The sequence below is a fragment of the Coturnix japonica genome, chromosome 5 (assembly GCF_054131305.1).
Source record: "Coturnix japonica strain WE chromosome 5, WE-NBRP24, whole genome shotgun sequence".
Lineage (NCBI taxonomy): Eukaryota > Metazoa > Chordata > Aves > Galliformes > Phasianidae > Coturnix > Coturnix japonica.
Genome location: NC_140667.1, coordinates 1,925,042 through 1,931,078, shown reverse-complemented (window position 1 = coordinate 1,931,078; position 6,037 = coordinate 1,925,042).

The following is a 6,037-nucleotide window of genomic DNA, read 5'->3' as shown; positions in this document are numbered from 1 at the left end:
TTCAGACAAATTTCCCATGTATTTCACACTAATATCAAGACTTACACCAGAAAAAAATGTCTTCTCTCTTAGGTATCACTCTTGAATCTTGCAAAAAATTCATTTTCTTCCCAATACAAAGCTTTTCATCATTACAAGTAGCATTTTCTACCCAAAAAAGTGGTTTTCATCCCCAATAGAAATCCTTTCTCTACAAATGGTCCCTTGTAGCAACATACGAAACACTGTAATTGGAATACCTCTTTCCCTCTTCAACATAAGGACATTTCCAACAGAAATAGCGATTTCTGACAAATTTTAGAAGAATGTCACACAAATATCAGTACCTATCCCAGAAATAAAAGGTTCTCTCCTAAGAATCATTCTTTATCCTTGCAAAAAAAGGGATTTCTCACCAAAATAATGCATTTTATCCCTTTAAAATAGCGTTGTTTCCCAGAAATACTGGTTTTCATCACCAAAAGAAATGGATTTCTCTACAAAATTATCGTTTGTAGCCAAATATGACACATTGTTTCCAGATAAACTCTTTTCATCTAAAAAAGAATGACATTTCCAACAGAAATATCCATTTCTGACAAATTTTAGAAGTAGGTCACGTGAATATCAATCCTTATCCCAGAAATGAAAAGTACACTCTTAGGTATCACTCTTCATCCTTGCAAAACTATGGTTTTCTTCCCAAACTAATGCTTTTCATCCCTACAAATAGCACTTTCTCCCTAAATTACTGGTTTTCATCCCCAAAAGAAGACACATTCTCTTTAAAATGATGCTTTGTAACAAATTATGACTCATTGATTCCAGAATATCTGTCTTCCCCTACAAAATAATGACATTAACATAAGAATTATCCATTTCAGACAAATTTCCCATGTATTTCACACTAATATCAAGACTTACACCAGAAAAAAATGTCTTCTCTCTTAGGTATCACTCTTGAATCTTGCAAAAAATTCATTTTCTTCCCAATACAAAGCTTTTCATCATTACAAGTAGCATTTTCTACCCAAAAAAGTGGTTTTCATCCCCAATAGAAATTGCTTTCTCTACAAATGGTCCCTTGTAGCAACATATGAAACACTGTTATTGGAATACCTCTTTCCCTCTTCAACATAAGGACATTTCTAACAGAAATATCGATTTCTGTCAAATTTTAGAAGAATGTCACACAAATATCAGTACCTATCCCAGAAATAAAAAGTTCTCTCCTAAGAATCATTCTTTATCCTTGCAAAAAAAGGGATTTCTCACCAAAATAATGCATTTTATCCCTTTAAAATCGCGTTGTTTCCCAGAAATACTGGTTTTCATCACCAAAAGAAATGGATTTCTCTACAAAATTATCGTTTGTAGCCAAATATGACACATTGTTTCCAGATAAACTCTTTTCATCTAAAAAATAATGACATTTCCAACAGAAATATCCATTTCTGACAAATTTTAGAAGTAGGTCACGTGAATATCAATACTTATCCCAGAAATGAAAAGTACACTCTTAGGTATCACTCCTCATCCTTGCAAAACTAGGGTTTTCTTCCCAAACTAATGCTTTTCATCCCTACAAATAGCACTTTCTCCCTAAATTACTGGTTTTCATCCCCAAAAGAAGACACATTCTCTTTAAAATGATGCTTTGTAACAAATTATGACTCATTGATTCCAGAATATCTGTCTTCCCCTACAAAATAATGACATTAACATAAGAATTATCCATTTCAGACAAATTTCCCATGTATTTCACACTAATATCAAGACTTACACCAGAAAAAAATGTCTTCTCTCTTAGGTATCACTCTTGAATCTTGCAAAAAATTCATTTTCTTCCCAATACAAAGCTTTTCATCATTACAAGTAGCATTTTCTACCCAAAAAAGTGGTTTTCATCCCCAATAGAAATCCTTTCTCTACAAATGGTCCCTTGTAGCAACATATGAAACACTGTTATTGGAATACCTCTTTCCCTCTTCAACATAAGGACATTTCCAACAGAAATAGCGATTTCTGACAAATTTTAGAAGAATGTCACACAAATATCAGTACCTATCCCAGAAATAAAAGGTTCTCTCCTAAGAATCATTCTTTATCCTTGCAAAAAAAGGGATTTCTCACCAAAATAATGCATTTTATCCCTTTAAAATAGCGTTGTTTCCCGGAAATACTGGTTTTCATCACCAAAAGAAATGGATTTCTCTACAAAATTATCGTTTGTAGCCAAATATGACACATTGTTTCCAGATAAACTCTTTTCATCTAAAAAAGAATGACATTTCCAACAGAAATATCCATTTCTGACAAATTTTAGAAGTAGGTCACGTGAATATCAATCCTTATCCCAGAAATGAAAAGTACACTCTTAGGTATCACTCTTCATCCTTGCAAAACTATGGTTTTCTTCCCAAACTAATGCTTTTCATCCCTACAAATAGCACTTTCTCCCTAAATTACTGGTTTTCATCCCCAAAAGAAGACACATTCTCTTTAAAATGATGCTTTGTAACAAATTATGACTCATTGATTCCAGAATATCTGTCTTCCCCTACAAAATAATGACATTAACATAAGAATTATCCATTTCAGACAAATTTCCCATGTATTTCACACTAATATCAAGACTTACACCAGAAAAAAATGTCTTCTCTCTTAGGTATCACTCTTGAATCTTGCAAAGAATTCATTTTCTTCCCAATACAAAGCTTTTCATCATTACAAGTAGCATTTTCTACCCAAAAAAGTGGTTTTCATCCCCAATAGAAATTGCTTTCTCTACAAATGGTCCCTTGTAGCAACATACGAAACACTGTTATTGGAATACCTCTTTCCCTCTTCAACATAAGGACATTTCCAACAGAAATAGCGATTTCTGACAAATTTTAGAAGAATGTCACACAAATATCAGTACCTATCCCAGAAATAAAAGGTTCTCTCCTAAGAATCATTCTTTATCCTTGCAAAAAAAGGGATTTCTCACCAAAATAATGCATTTTATCCCTTTAAAATAGCGTTGTTTCCCAGAAATACTGGTTTTCATCACCAAAAGAAATGGATTTCTCTACAAAATTATCGTTTGTAGCCAAATATGACACATTGTTTCCAGATAAACTCTTTTCATCTAAAAAAGAATGACATTTCCAACAGAAATATCCATTTCTGACAAATTTTAGAAGTAGGTCACGTGAATATCAATACTTATCCCAGAAATGAAAAGTACACTCTTAGGTATCACTCCTCATCCTTGCAAAACTATGGTTTTCTTCCCAAACTAATGCTTTTCATCCCTACAAATAGCACTTTCTCCCTAAATTACTGGTTTTCATCCCCAAAAGAAGACACATTCTCTTTAAAATGATGCTTTGTAACAAATTATGACTCACTGATTCCAGAATATCTGTCTTCCCCTACAAAATAATGACATTAACATAAGAATTATCCATTTCAGACAAATTTCCCATGTATTTCACACTAATATCAAGACTTACACCAGAAAAAAATGTCTTCTCTCTTAGGTATCACTCTTGAATCTTGCAAAAAATTCATTTTCTTCCCAATACAAAGCTTTTCATCATTACAAGTAGCATTTTCTACCCAAAAAAGTGGTTTTCATCCCCAATAGAAATCCTTTCTCTACAAATGGTCCCTTGTAGCAACATACGAAACACTGTTATTGGAATACCTCTTTCCCTCTTCAACATAAGGACATTTCCAACAGAAATAGCGATTTCTGACAAATTTTAGAAGAATGTCACACAAATATCAGTACCTATCCCAGAAATAAAAGGTTCTCTCCTAAGAATCATTCTTTATCCTTGCAAAAAAAGGGATTTCTCACCAAAATAATGCATTTTATCCCTTTAAAATAGCGTTGTTTCCCAGAAATACTGGTTTTCATCACCAAAAGAAATGGATTTCTCTACAAAATTATCGTTTGTAGCCAAATATGACACATTGTTTCCAGATAAACTCTTTTCATCTAAAAAAGAATGACATTTCCAACAGAAATATCCATTTCTGACAAATTTTAGAAGTAGGTCACGTGAATATCAATCCTTATCCCAGAAATGAAAAGTACACTCTTAGGTATCACTCTTCATCCTTGCAAAACTATGGTTTTCTTCCCAAACTAATGCTTTTCATCCCTACAAATAGCACTTTCTCCCTAAATTACTGGTTTTCATCCCCAAAAGAAGACACATTCTCTTTAAAATGATGCTTTGTAACAAATTATGACTCATTGATTCCAGAATATCTGTCTTCCCCTACAAAATAATGACATTAACATAAGAATTATCCATTTCAGACAAATTTCCCATGTATTTCACACTAATATCAAGACTTACACCAGAAAAAAATGTCTTCTCTCTTAGGTATCACTCTTGAATCTTGCAAAAAATTCATTTTCTTCCCAATACAAAGCTTTTCATCATTACAAGTAGCATTTTCTACCCAAAAAAGTGGTTTTCATCCCCAATAGAAATTGCTTTCTCTACAAATGGTCCCTTGTAGCAACATATGAAACACTGTTATTGGAATACCTCTTTCCCTCTTCAACATAAGGACATTTCTAACAGAAATATCGATTTCTGTCAAATTTTAGAAGAATGTCACACAAATATCAGTACCTATCCCAGAAATAAAAAGTTCTCTCCTAAGAATCATTCTTTATCCTTGCAAAAAAAGGGATTTCTCACCAAAATAATGCATTTTATCCCTTTAAAATCGCGTTGTTTCCCAGAAATACTGGTTTTCATCACCAAAAGAAATGGATTTCTCTACAAAATTATCGTTTGTAGCCAAATATGACACATTGTTTCCAGATAAACTCTTTTCATCTAAAAAATAATGACATTTCCAACAGAAATATCCATTTCTGACAAATTTTAAAAGTAGGTCACGTGAATATCAATACTTATCCCAGAAATGAAAAGTACACTCTTAGGTATCACTCCTCATCCTTGCAAAACTATGGTTTTCTTCCCAAACTAATGCTTTTCATCCCTACAAATAGCACTTTCTCCCTAAATTACTGGTTTTCATCCCCAAAAGAAGACACATTCTCTTTAAAATGATGCTTTGTAACAAATTATGACTCACTGATTCCAGAATATCTGTCTTCCCCTACAAAATAATGACATTAACATAAGAATTATCCATTTCAGACAAATTTCCCATGTATTTCACACTAATATCAAGACTTACACCAGAAAAAAATGTCTTCTCTCTTAGGTATCACTCTTGAATCTTGCAAAAAATTCATTTTCTTCCCAATACAAAGCTTTTCATCATTACAAGTAGCATTTTCTACCCAAAAAAGTGGTTTTCATCCCCAATAGAAATCCTTTCTCTACAAATGGTCCCTTGTAGCAACATATGAAACACTGTTATTGGAATACCTCTTTCCCTCTTCAACATAAGGACATTTCCAACAGAAATAGCGATTTCTGACAAATTTTAGAAGAATGTCACACAAATATCAGTACCTATCCCAGAAATAAAAGGTTCTCTCCTAAGAATCATTCTTTATCCTTGCAAAAAAAGGGATTTCTCACCAAAATAATGCATTTTATCCCTTTAAAATAGCGTTGTTTCCCGGAAATACTGGTTTTCATCACCAAAAGAAATGGATTTCTCTACAAAATTATCGTTTGTAGCCAAATATGACACATTGTTTCCAGATAAACTCTTTTCATCTAAAAAAGAATGACATTTCCAACAGAAATATCCATTTCTGACAAATTTTAGAAGTAGGTCACGTGAATATCAATCCTTATCCCAGAAATGAAAAGTACACTCTTAGGTATCACTCTTCATCCTTGCAAAACTATGGTTTTCTTCCCAAACTAATGCTTTTCATCCCTACAAATAGCACTTTCTCCCTAAATTACTGGTTTTCATCCCCAAAAGAAGACACATTCTCTTTAAAATGATGCTTTGTAACAAATTATGACTCATTGATTCCAGAATATCTGTCTTCCACTACAAAATAATGACATTAACATAAGAATTATCCATTTCAGACAAATTTCCCATGTATTTCACA